This window comes from Silene latifolia, chromosome 4 (assembly GCF_048544455.1).
Source record: "Silene latifolia isolate original U9 population chromosome 4, ASM4854445v1, whole genome shotgun sequence".
Taxonomy (NCBI): Eukaryota; Viridiplantae; Streptophyta; class Magnoliopsida; order Caryophyllales; family Caryophyllaceae; genus Silene; species Silene latifolia.
The window spans coordinates 43605243-43619940 of NC_133529.1; the positions used below are offsets into that span (position 1 = coordinate 43605243).

At 39.0% G+C, this 14698-nt stretch overlaps 1 non-coding gene across 1 annotated transcript; it reads left to right on the plus strand.

The window, feature by feature from the left end:
- Positions 1–13748: 13748 nt before the first annotated feature.
- LOC141654429 (small nucleolar RNA R71) lies at positions 13749–13855 on the plus strand. Its single transcript, XR_012547990.1, has one exon. It is a non-coding gene; the product is annotated as a small nucleolar RNA R71 (small nucleolar RNA).
- The last annotated feature ends 843 nt before the right edge of the window (positions 13856–14698 follow it).

The window sequence follows — 14698 nt, forward strand, 5'->3', positions numbered from 1 at the left end:
TAACACTCGACGACCTAGGCCTTGTTCTAGATAAGTGAATGGATAGGGTTATAGATTTTCTAGGGTTGTTGTGGAAAATTAGATTAGTAGATAGGGTTCTATCTATTTTTGTTTTTTTTTTAGGGTCAGGTTCTGTCGAATCATAAGGCTTTGGACCGATTGACTCCATGTATGGTTTCTGTTCATTAATATATTTCTTATCTTTTATAAAAAAATAAAAATAATAAAGTCAGCGATAAGTAGGTATCGAATCCACAGGGAGGCGGTAATATTATAGTTTGTTAAAGATCATTTAGTCCATCTTATAGCAACAATTTTTTAGGGTTTTTGATTTGGTTTATTTCTATAAACTAATTGCAATCTATCTATCTATATTCTATATTATATATAAAAGTATAATAGAGGAACCACTATGCCACGTGTCATTCCCACGTTCACTGTTTAGTTTAGTTTTTCCCGCCCAACTTCACAAATTGTAAACCCAACTCTTTTTTCATTCTTTTCGGAAATTATACGTGAACATTCCTAAAATGTACAGATCCACCAATTTTTCTAATGCCATCTGATTTATATCATTAGTGAAACTTGCCTAATTTACGTCTATTGTTATTCTTAATCAACGTGGACTACAAATGACAGATTTTATTATAATGCTTGACCAACATATTTTTATAAACAGAATTAGTTAAATTGTTCGATAAGTAGTAGATTATAAATGATACTCTGTACATTATTGTTTTCTTTGTAAATGAAGTAATTTTCCTATTTTAGAATATGTCAACCAATATGCTGATGTACGATCGTGCTATTTGGATTTAAGTTTGCTTAACTTTTCTAAATTTAACTTATAAGAGCTTAACTTTTCTAAACTAAATTTATATAAGCTTAGTATCACTTATAAAAGCTTATGTACTAAACTAGACAAACGGGCTAGTCAAGCCGGGTTCAAGTCGAGTCATTTCGGGTTTGCCATATTTTCGGGTTTCTTCAGGCCGAGTCAGGCTACGGGTATAATACTCGGATATTATAGGAGCCGCAAAGGAACCTTGGATTGCGTGACAAGACCTTATGTTAGACGAGAGACCACTTGGTGATGAATTATGACAATAAAGTGGACCGAGTATAACCTATACTAGATTTAGTGGAGTCGTTATAATGTCCGCCTATAGAAGAGTCATTTTAAAACAGTCATAACTTGAGATCTAGATATGATATTAATGTGATTCCAATTGAAGGTTATATCTTGTTCTCTTAGGATTCCAACGGTAGGTCACAAGCCCAAAATGACCAAGAAACGAGTGAGATATGACTATTTTACGAAAACTGGTCATTGTTGAGAGTTGCGTCGTACTCGACCGAGTGGACTCGACACTCGATCGAGTGAGTGACACTCGATAAAGTGAGTGACACTCGACCGAGTGGATTCGTCACTCGACCGAGTGGCGCTGAATCAGAAAACGGGATAAGGAAATCTTATCCCTTCTCCTATTTCATTTCTATCTTCTTCTTTATCTCTCCAAATCCTCTCCCTTCTCTCTAAAACCCCCATAAACCTCTTCCACCATGGATTCAAGCTTTCTTTAAGGAATCTCTCAGATTTTTCTTCACCATCCACACTTGAAAGTCGATTTCCACTCATCCTTGTTTTAGTCTTAACCCTAACGTTTGGGATTTTCACTTGGGTTAATTAATTAGTAATTATTATATATGTAATATGGGTAGTAAGTGGGTATTAATAAGGGGTTATGTAGTTTATAATAGTGTTGGATGTATTTGTGATGGTATTACATGATTTGAATAGGATTATGACGGTCTTGCGAGACGGGATCGTAGGGGATTCGAGTAGCTCATGAAGATGATAAAAGGTAGGTTTATCCTACTCGGTTTCAATATTTTTGTGTGCATATTTGGGTGTCTTTCATCATCATTTCGAGTATTAGTCGATTTGGATATCGTATTTGTAACACCTCCATACACCAAGGTGCCTTACCTAGAGCACCTAATGCATGAATGTGCTACCATCTCGGTTACCCGAGGCATAGTAATCAAAAGTGATCATCAAGAAACATAGATTAAGTAAATGAATTTAAGTGATTACATCAAAATCCCAAAACTGTCTAATGAAATACAAATGTTCCAAAACCAAAACCAAAACCAACTAAAAGAAAACGAGTTCAAAGACACATCGGAAGACTCTAGTGACACGTGATGACTCCATCCCAGCTATCCAACGCACAAGCCATCTCACACCTGCTCAATAACTGCTCTCCATCCCCGAATGGATCACCACAGTTTTCAAAACATTTAAATGGGGCCAGTTACTGATTACACAATATAAGATAAACAAGATAACAACACATATGATCATCACATCTCCACACACCTGACTACACACTAAAGTGTGTAGTCCTGCCAGAATACCCATCGTAACAGATATTCCACACCGCCAGTGGGGGACCACAGCCGTACCCACCAAAGCCCCGCTCACCTATTCCGAGCGAAAACCTATGTTCCTTAATATGCACATCCCCTCATGTGGCGGGTTCCACAGAGGGCGAATCAAGGGCGTGAAGCCACTCCCGCAAGTCACTCCACTAAGCCGAGGATGCGCCTCGCAAACCACAGACAATCACAACCAACCAAATTATACAACAACAACAATTACCAAAACGATGAAGATCAACAACAGTAACAACCACAACAATCCACCATCAAAACCATGTAATCAATAACCGACTAGGGAAACCCTACCTGGAAAGGCAAATCACCAAGATTGTCACAAATCAGCTATTCAATACCGCTCCTCTACGAAACCACCTCCTATAACCACATAATTATATCATTACTATCTAACAATCACAAAACCCCCAAAATACCCAATTAGGGTTTTAAACAAAATCAACGGAAAGACATAAAAATTGTACAAGGATTTTACCCACGATACGACGGACTCAACGGTGTAAAGAACACAATAATCCGATAACTCTAGCCCTTGGGATTTGATAGCAACGCGAAGAAGGAAGCAACGTAACTTTGTTTAAACTTTGTGAGATTTACTCGCATCGCTAACAAAATCCGGCAAAATAACCCGTAAAACCGACTTACTCGATCAAGTAAGTCACTTACTCGATCGAGTGATCCCTACTCGATCGAGTGCTACACATACTCGATCGAGTACCCATCAGACAACGTACTATTTCGTAACTAAACTCACTTACTCGACAGAGTAAGCCTTACTCGATAGAGTACCCAACAGTATAGAAAACCGTAGTATTACAGTCTTCCCTCCTTAAAAAGGAACTTTGTGCCCGAAGTTCAACCCATACTTAAAAACAACCATACTAACTCGATCATGACACAACAATGCAAACAAGAACTGAAAACTAAACCCCAACCACAACTCAAACCGACTCACAACAACTACTAACTGTACAAAAACTAACATAAAGCCACACCAAAACCTTATGCGATCATCTCCTACCTCCCTAAAATAAAGATGGTTATGTCCACGTAACCACACATTTCTGATAAAAAAGAGACGGATACCGTTCTTTCATAACCTCTTCCGCCTCCCAAGTAGCTTCCTCAACCTCATGATTAGACCATAAAACCTTAAGCAACACCATTTCCCCGGACCTAGTTTTCCGAACCTTGCGATCAAGAATCTGTTTTGGCACCTCAAGATAAAACAAGGATTCATCCAACTCGATGTTCTCCACCTCTAACACATGGAAAGGATCACTGACATACTTCCGTAACTGAGACACATGAAACACATTATGCACTCGATCCAAAGCTGTTGGTAATGCGACTGGTAAGAAACCTCTCCTACACGATCCAAAATCTCATATGGTCCGATGAATTTCTTGCTTAGCTTCCCTTTCTTCCCGAACCTCATAACCCCACACATAGGAGATACTTTCAGAAGAACCTTATCCCCAACCGGAAACTCTATATCATGGGGATGTAGGTCTGCATAACTCTTTTGTCGATCCTGGGCCGCTTTCATCTTTTCCTGAATCACCTTAACCTGTTCTATCATCTCCTGTACCATCTGTGGTTCTAAAACCACTGCCTCAGCTATATCATCCCATTAAATCGGACTCCAACACCTCCTCCATACAAAGCCTCAAATGGTGTCATCCCAATACTCGTATGGTAGCCGTTGTTATAAAAAAAAAAACTCGATGAGATCCAACCTATCTTCCCAGCTACCACCGAACGCCATCACACAAGCTCTCAACATATCCTCCAAGATCTTGATAGTTCTTTCTGTCTGTCCATCTGTTGCAGGATGAAAAGCAGTACTCATCTTCAAGGTAGTTCCCATCATCCTCTACAACTCTTGCCAAAATCGAGAAATAAACCTCGCATCCCAATCCGACACAATGTCCTTAGGAACACCATGTAACCTCACCACATGTTTCATGTACCCATTAGCCAACTGAACCTTACTCCATGTATCTTTTATTGGAATAAAGTGAGCTGACTTAGTCAGACGATCAACTATCACCCATATCATGTTATTACCCTGTTGGCTCCTCGGTAAACCCACTATAAAGTCCATAGAGATGGATTCCCATTTCCACTCATGTACCTCAAGAGACTGTTTCTTACCTTATGGTCGTCGCTGCTCTCCCTTAACCCTATGACATGTCAAACATCGAGCCACAAAATCCGCTGTTTCCTCTTCATCCCAGACCACCAAAAAGTCTTCTTCGGATCTCTATACAACTTGTCACCACCTGGATGTACTGAATACGGTGTGCAATGAGCCTCTATCATGATTATCTTTTCCAACTCCTCATCACTCGGAACATACCATCTCCTATCAAACCGAACACTCTCATCTATATGAATAGAGTACCATTTGGTAGGTTCTCCTCGGTTGGTACGGAATGTGATAAAAATTTAGGCATTGTGGGTTAATTTTGTGGTTGATTATGTGTTGAGTTATCTTCTCCTTCTCTTGCAAAAGGGTTGATGAACTCATAGATGTTTGGTTGAATGTTCACAATCTCACCAATACCTCTCAAAGTATTTCTAGCAAGTCTTCTATTGTTTGTCAGAGTTCTTTCAATTTCGTGATCAATGGGTAACAAGTTACCTTATGATCTTCTAGACATGCAAAATATCAAACAACTTGAAAACAATTAGAACAAACCTTGAGGAGTTTTAATTCCCCAAGGCAAAAAAAGACACAACTAAGAACAATCAAAGAAAATCAAATCAAGTTAACACCGTCCCCGGCAACGGCGCCATTTTTGGTTCGTCGGTTTTTTTACTCATCGTCAAAAGTTACCTAGACCAAAACAATATTTATAACTTCACAAACTACTCTACTATTAGTAAAGAGGTAAGTAAAGGTCGGATCCCAAGGGACGGGTATTGATGTAGGAATTTCGATTGCAAATGGTCGTGTCTAAGGGTATCATAATTTGGGTTGAGATAAGAGATCACTAAGCTAAATAACAATGTAAATAAAGAAGCAAGATGATTAAAATGAGATGTAAATGATTGATTAAAAGCACTAGGGTGTCATGAGTTCATACGGGATACATGGGAATTTATCATACAAACATATTCTTAAATTATAAGCAAGCAATTATTGTTGTGATAGGATCGAGTTGGTTTATATCTTACAATCCTAGGAAGGTTTGGGTCCCGGAGCCGAATCGATTAGATTGTACAACACCTACAAGTCGACTTAATCCTCCCTACTCAACTATATGCATGGTCTAATGAGACTCGAGTTGGTTTATGTCTTACAAGTCTCATTGAATAGGTAAGTGATGGGTAAAAAATGCAAGGATTCATAGGCTCGCATTTCATCAAACATAACATGTGCATAAGTTGAGATCACAACAAGCAAGCAAATAAATTATGTGAACATATTAGATTAAGTATGAATCATCCCCCATGTTGGTTTCCCCTAATTTTCCATTAACCCTAGTTAAGAGACTACTCACTCATTATCAATTTTATCATGCTAACAAGGTTGTTATTCATATTAACAAGGCAAAACATTATGAATGAATGGAAATGATTACCAATAATTAAAACAAGGATTAAGAGAGAATTATACCTAAAGATGATTCCAAAACAATAAGCAAAGAATAATAGAAGTACTTGATGATTGATGGAAGGTTTTAAATCTCCCAATAACACCCAAATAATCTTCAATTACCCAAAATAAATGATGAACAATGGAGAAATTAAGAAAATGAGATTTGTATTAATGCTTAATTAAGAGTTGATTACAAGATTAAGATGAGACTAGAACATAAAAAGAGCATAAGAAGGATGTCTAATCTAATTAGTACAATGGGGTATTTATACTAAGGATTAGATACATAAATTAGGGTTACTAAGGGCTTAAATGACGATTAAGACCCTTAAGAAAAGTTGAGGAAGTGCTCCTCTCGAAGGAGATGTTCATCTCCACTTCGCTAGTCTTCATAGAATATTCTCATCCCGAGCGGACTGAGGGAGAGATGGGCTGCACTGGAAAGGAATACGAGCGGCTTGGTGAGGGCGACGCTCGGATTGAGAGGGGTCAGGATGAGCGGATTAGCGAGAGGACGCTCGGATTGTAGCAGACCAGGACGCTCGTCCCGTGCACTGCGATGCCCGGATCATGGCCCAGCAACTTCTCCTCTTTTCTTTCTCCAACAATCCTCAAGGATCTTGTTGGGGATGCAAGGATCTTCTCATCATTGCCCATTTAATTCATTATTTACATCGGCCTTCTAGTCTTGTCTTTACTTTGATGCTTGATCATTAGATTCGATCAATTTAGCTCCATTTTGCCATGAAAATGCAAGGTTCTTACTCCTTTCCTACCAAGGGATCAAAACCTTAAAGAATATGTAAAACGAAAGACTAAAGATAGTAAATGACCCAATTATGCACTAAAAAGCATGGGAACGAGGCTAATTCGGGGACTAAATATGCTCTAAAATGAGTCACATCAAATATCCCCAAACCGAACCTTTGCTCGTCCCGAGTAAAGAGGTGGCAAAACTAGAACCCTTATTTAAACTAACCTACTAATATAGCCGCTATGAGATAATTAGCGGGTCTCACTCCGCCCCTTCAACTCACAACAAGACAACCATGAGGTAGGATGCTTTCTTGCAAGGCAAGGTGGGGCTTGCCAAAATGGCGATACATCCAAACATTAAGCACAAAAAACAAGTAATGGATGCATCTACAAAAATGAATAGCCACTTTCCTCATCTAAGTGGCGGAAATTATCTACAAGGTAAGCAATCTAAGGGTACACATTCCATCATAGATGCGGTTTCTTCAAACTACTAAGCCTAGAAGGATACCAATAAATCACCTCCAAGTTGTGTCAAGCTAGGTTACCTTTGTCCTCAATTGTTAAATGCTTTCGTCAAGAGTAGACTCCTTATGGTGTTAGAAACACTGGAGGATTGCGGAATTCCCCTTCCTGCCTAGACAAGAAGAAGGGTCGTCCCCTCTCTACCATGCACAAAAGTGGATACGATGGAAAAGGGATCAATAGTATTTGAGTTTCATTTTGGGAGTTTGCTTTTGTTGTTGTTATTCCCCCCAATTTGTGGCATTTGACATTTGAGAACACTTTCTTTTTGCCATTTCTTTGATGTTTGGAATTTTCACCACTTGACAATTTTTCAACTTTTTGCATTCCTTTTGAACATTTTCGAAGTCACCCCATTTGTAGTGAGGGTGCTTATTTTTGAAGGTTTAGGAGTATATTTTTGCTTCTCTTTTCATTTGATGAAATTTGCAAACTTTTTCAACTTTTCTTTTCATTTCTTGAACTCAAATTTTGAACAATTTTTGTGCCCATTCCCTTTGATGACAAAATGAGGTAGAACATGGATGATGGTTGCATGGTTTCAAGGGTCACCTTGGAATAAACGGTAGCCAAGGAGTTATCACACCGCAAGGTACTCTTGACTAGGCCTTAATCCATGGGTCAAAGGATACTAGCATGACACATCCTAGGGTGTTTTATAAGTATTTTAACAAGCAAAGTCTTAAGAAGCAAAAGCATCTATAAGGCCTTATATACACTTGTCAAGCTTCCCAAATAGACGGTTTCACAATTTTTTTTTCTAAATGCAACTATATGCCATGATGCAACTAACATATATACATCCTAATGCATATGCTTCTACCAACTATTTGAGAAGTAAACTAAATGCAACCCTAATTTCACATTGTTTATACCGCATCAATCAAAATAAAGCCACATAATCATTAACATAAAGAGGAAAAAGGAGATTGGAAAGATCATACCATGCGGTCTTCTATATCCTCATGTCTCGGATGTGGCGTAGTCGATCAATGTAAAAAAGGGTGAACAAACACAATATATACAAAACAATATATACAAGACTCCACTACAAAGGAAATGAACATGTTTTTGGATTTTTCAATTTTTCAATTTTTTTGTATTTTTTTGTATTTTGGTCTAAATTTTTCAATTTTTATCATTTTTGTTTAAAAAGTTAAGTTAGAATTTCCCATCCCCACACTAGTATGGGCATTGTCCTCAATGGCCAATACGATAAGAAATTATGCAATTTATATGAAAATGCATGATTTCTAAGCTAAATGCAAATTATATGATATATAAACAAGAATGAATGCAAACTAAGCTATGCTATATGATGCATGGGGTTTTTTTTGTTATGTTGGAGAGCATAATTTAGATTAGCTCCCAATGCATATGCACAAACTTCCCCAAACCAAAGTAGACATTATTTTTAATGTCAAAAATTGGGGGAGTTCATGCATAAAAATGCTATGCATGAAACTACAATTTGTCATTTTGGATTTTGAAAATGGGAACAAAAAATGAACTCCTCAAAGGAACCGAGGTGTTAGTCCTCTAGATGATGCTAGGACTCCACAAATCATGATCAAGATAAAATTATAAGAAAAACAAGATAAGTATGCAAACCATAAAGGAGGTGTAGGAATGTAGGATCCTCCCAAGAGTTTGCTAGTCCTCGCCCATTGCGTCATCACCATCATCATCAACCTCCTCACTTGAGGCATCATCAACCTCCATGGATGTGGAGTCATTACCACTCTCACTTTCACTTCCCTCTTCTTCCTCTTCTTCATTCTCTTCTTCTTCTTCACCTTCTTGCTCACCACTCTCATTAACAACCATCTCCTCTTCACCCAAGTTACCACCTCTAGAAGCACTAGGAAAGAATGTTTCCTTATCCGCCCAACTAGGCAAAGGACAAGATGGATCGATAAGTCCTTGCCTAGCAAGATGTAGGAGGGGCGGATATTGTGCTTTATAAGCATTGACTATATCTTCATAAGCTTGCTTGTGCATTTCTTTCATCAAGAGAGTTAAGTAGTCATTCCCCGCCTTAACATTTTCGGGTTGAAATTCATGGTACGTGAATGGGTAAGGTGGGGTGATAATGGAGGAGGAGGGATTCAGCAACATCTTCCCCTTGGTGTTGAATAATATATTCGGCTTCTTCGGAGAGTGGGAGAAGATAATTCGGTCTATGAACATTCAAGCGGCAAATCTTGCTAAGCAATGTGAAGGATTTAGCATCATTTGTCAACCACCCAAATTTGTTATCAAGATTATCATTCTTGACCCATTTTAACTTTAGGAACATGGTGTGAAAATCAATAATATGGCCTCCCTTTACTGGTGTATAAGTGTCACTCTTGTTGAAATCCCGGTTAAAGTGCTTAGCCAAATAAGTCACTAATCCTCCATTGACAATAAAGGCCGTGCCTTCTTTGCCACAATCAACATTAAGCCATCTTTCAATCAAGAGTTGTAAAGTGTTGTATGGCTTTATGAACTCTCTTCCATTGTTCAAAGTCGACTCGAGAAGAATAAAGTCAAGTTCGGTGAGAATATTTGTACCGTTCCTAGCTATCAAGGTATGCCCAACAACCTTGTGCCATACTTTTATGCCTGGATGATGGACTAAGAGAGCACGACAATCATGGTAAGATGTGAATTCTTTTCCGGAAATGGCCTTCCATAGAGGAGCGGGGTCATATTTTGTAGGCTTCTTTGTAAAAGTTGGGTTATCACTAAGGCCAAATATTTTACCAAACTCTCTATAAGACAAACATCTATCAACATTCTTGAGACGAAACTCAATATTGGTTCGGGTCTCCACCTTGGTGACTTGTAAAGAGCTCAAAAACTCTAAGGTGAGGGAAGAGTAAGTCAATTCTTGCATTTCAAACAATGTACTCAATCCCATAGACTCGAAAAAGGTCTTTGTTTGCTCTAGGACACCCAATTTCGACAAAGTCTCTTGATAAATGAACTTGGTGGGAAAGATAGTTTTCTTATCAAAGGAAATAAATTTCTTCCTATAGGAGTCGGAAGTGAAAATTACCTCCGGATAATCGGTTAGTTGTTCAACAACCGGAGTGGTAAAGTAGTAGCTTCCATAGGAGGATCTTGCTCTTGAATTTCCAACCTTGCATTATGAACTACCAATGCCTTTGATGCTTGAATAGCTTGAAGAGCTTGTTGTCTCTTAGAAAGGTTCTTCTTTTGGGGTGCCTTACTTCCACCTTTTGTTCTTGCCATGCTCCTTTACTTAGTAACACCAAAGAAAGTATGAAATCTTCAATTTCTAGTAATACCCAAATCGATTTAGGATAGTTGAATGTTGCCTTGTATCCCAAAAATTGACTCAAACCTTGAAGTTTTTGGTGTTTTAATAACTTGTTGTTGGTAAAGGAGTGATTTAATTTTGTTTTGAGGAAGTTTGGATTTGATTTGGTTGATTTTGGTTAAGAAATTTGTTGTTGGTTGATGGAGAGAATGAGGGTTTTGGGGTTTTGAGGTAGTGTTTATGTTTGAATGAATGAAAAGAATTGGGGGAAGGGGGTTTTTAAGACCCGTTAGATTTGAAAACCAGAGGGAGATGAGCGGATGGGCTTCCGGACGCTCGGATTCTTCGGTTTCTGGGCTCAGGAAAAGACGCCTGGGGACGAGCGTCTTATAGGCAAGACGAGCGGATTCTTGAGCTGGGACGAGCGTCCTAAGTTGGAGACACTCGGATTCTTTTCCAGGGAGAAATCCCAAAAATTGATAGTGCAAAGACGAGCGGATTACTGGTGAGACGCTCGTCCTGGCTGAGACGATCGGATTCTTCAGTGAGACGCTCGGATTCTCGGTCAGACCCAAAAGTTGATTTTGCCAGCTTCTCAAGACGAGCGTCTTTGGCCTTGGACGATCGGGTTCCCTTCAAGACGAGCGGATCCTCGTCGGGTCGCTCGGATTATCCCTCTTCCTCACGGATTCAGGTCCATCCGTGGGTGCTTCGTAACCCATCTCATTCATTCTCCATTTCCAATGGTCTTCATTGTAGGGGAACTACAAAGGCTTGGATAGCCTAGGAAATTGTTATCCCCACACTAAGGTAAAACACTACACATCAATAAACTCATAAGTCCCTCCCTCACTTCTCTCAAAATGATGAAAATCTTGATCAAGGCATAAAACTGTAAATCCAAAATTGACAAAAATGCTATACAATAATTAAAATGCAAGTTAGGGAGTTAGAATATTTACAAGTGGTGGTTTACGGAGGACTCCACCAAACTCTCATCCAATAATGAGATGTCAAGGGGAATGTTCAAGGTGTTGTTGATGTTACTCAACACCTTGAAGAAGTAGTTGAAAGCTTGTTCATTGTCATGATAAAGATCCTCAATAGACCTTTGCACTTGTTGTTCTTCATGGTGGTTTTGGGTCATAGAATTACCGATATAGGGATTAAATATCCCTTCAAACTCATCATCCCAAAGACCGCATACTTCGTCTACTTGGTCCCTAAAAATGTCATGAGTTGATGAAGACAACTCTCCTTCTTTCTTATCTTGGTCGATGAGGCCTTCTTTTTCACTTGTCATGGGTGAGCTTTTCAAGCTCTATTTGTTGCAATTTCCATGCTCTTTTGATGGAGCATCATCCACTTTCTTCTTCCATTGAAATGCCAACTTCTTCCTATCATCTTGCCGGCTATAGTGACCAACCATAAAACATGGCTCATGTAATCGGGGAGCTCTCATTGTCTTATCAAGACTAAAAGTGATTGTTTCATCTCCCACTTCAAGGGTGAGCTCTCCATGTTTTACAACGATCACCGCTCCCGCGGTGTGTAAGAAAGGTCTTCCTAAAATAATAGGAATGTTGGATTCTACTTCCATGTGAACAATAACAAAATCCCCCGGGATAAAGAACTTGCCAATTCTTACCGGCACATCTTCCCATACCCCTAAAGGTGTATTCGTAGATCGATCCGTTATTTGAAGCGTGATATTAGTGCACTTGATTTCTCCCATTCCTAGCCTTGCTTACCGAATATGGCATAACACTCACACTTGCCCCAAGGTCACATAAAGCCTAGTTGATCGTAGTGTCGTCGATAGTGCATGGAATGGAGAAACTTCCCGGATCCTTTAGTTTTGGAGGTGAACTTCCTTGTAGGATGGCACTACTCACTTTAGTGAAAGCAATAGTCTCAAGCTTCCAGATGGATTTCTTCTTCGTAAGAATATCTTTCATATACTTTGCATAGGCCGGAACATGATTGATTAATTCCGTAAATGGAATTGAGACATCCAAATTCTTCACAATCTCCACGAATTTTCCAAGTTGGTCATCACACTTAGGCTTAGCTTGACGACTTGGAAAAGGAAGTCTAATCACAATAGGCTCCTTCTCTTTCGCCTTCTCTTCATCCTTCTTTGAAACTTCTTGAATGGTGGATTCTTCTTCCCTAGAGTTTTGCACAACTCTTTCCTTGTCACTAGCATTCACAATATCTTCATCAACGGGCCTCTTCGGCCCTTCATAGCTTGTACCACTCCTCAAATGGATGGCACTCACCGATTCTTGTCTTGGGGGATTACCTTGAGGTGATAATTGCCCCTTTTTGTCTTTGTGAACTTGAAGATGCTAATTGAGACATTTGGGTCTCCAACATCTTTGTGTGAGCTAGTATATTGTTAATGGTGATGTCTTTTTCTTGGATATCCTTTTGCATTTGAGTGAAAAACTCTTGTTGGTTCTTTTGCATTTGGAGGACCGCTTTTTGAACATCAAAACCTTGGTCATTTGATTGAGTGTATGGAGTTTGATTTTGGTAACCTTGGTTTTGGTTGTAAAAGGGTCTTTGATTTTGGTTTCTCATTGGAGGTGGGGTGTATGTTGGTTGAGAGTTTTGAACATTTTGGCTTTTGTATGAGAGGTTGGGATGGAATTTGGTGTTTTCATTGTAATAGTTGGAATAAGGGGTACCACTCTTATATGCTTGGAAAGCATTCACTTGTTAACTTGTTCCCCTACATTCACTTTGGTCATGTCCCAAAGTTCCACAACTCTCACATATTCCACTTGGAATTGATGAAGATGCCACCATGGCATTAACATGTTGCTTAGGTGATTTGGAGGCTTCTTCAAGTTTAGCCATAGCCTTCTCAAACTTTAAATTAATGGTATCAATATGAGTACTAATTGAGCACCCAATTGAGTAATAGAGTCCACTTCATGCTTTCCTCCTCTAGTAGCCTTCCGAGGTCTACTATATTGTAAGTTATGGACCGCCATTTCCTCAATCTTTTTCCATGTTTGATTATCATCAACTTCGGTGAACATACCATTTGATCCCATGTTGATAATGTTTTGGGAGTCTTCATAAAGACCATTCCAAAATTGTTGTACCAAGAACCACTCGCTAAGTCCGTGATGAGGACATGAGCGACAAGTTCCTTTGAATCGCTCCCAAGCTTCATACAAAGATTCTTCATCCCTTTGTTTGAACCCCGTGATTTGGGCTCTTAGCATGTTAGTCTTTTCCGGAGGGTAGAACTTTTGTAGAAAGCAAGTGCCAATTTCTTCCAAGAGTCAATATCGAGAGTAGCCTTATCAAGGCTCTTTAACCATTATTTCGCAGTACCAATCAAAGAAAAAGGAAATAAGACCCATCGAATTTGGTCTTGAGTCACTCCAGTTTGAGAAATCGCATCACAATAGTCACAAAAAGTTTCCGTATGAGAATGAGGGTCTTAACTAGCCATCCCCCCAAATTGGCTTCTTTCGACTAATTGGATAAATGCGGATTTTCCAATGAAATTACCGGTCAAATGTTGTGATGCGGATTATGTGTTGGGTTATCTTCTCCTTCTCTTGCAAAAGGGTTGATGAACTCAATATTGTTTGGTTGAATGTCCGCAATCTCACCAATACCTCTCAAAGTATTTCTAGCAAGTCTTCTATTGTTTGTCAAAGTTCTTTCAATTTCGTGATCAATGGGTAACAAGTTACCTTGTGATCTTCTAGACATGCAAAATATCAAAAATTTAAAAAAATTAGAACAAACCTCGAGGAGTTTTACTTCCCCAAGGCAAAGAAAGACACAACTAAGAACAATCAATAAAAATGAAATCAAGTTAACACCGTCCCCGGCAACGGCGCCATTTTTGGTTCGTCGGTTTTGTTACTCGTCGTCAAACGTTACCTAGACCAAAACAATATTTATAACTTCACAAACTACTCTATTATTAGTAAAGAGGTAAGTAAAGGTCGGATCCCAAGAGACGGGTATTGATGTAGGATTTTCGATTGCAAATGGTCGTGTCTAAGGGTGTCACAATTTGGATTGAGATAAGAGATCACTAAACTAAATAA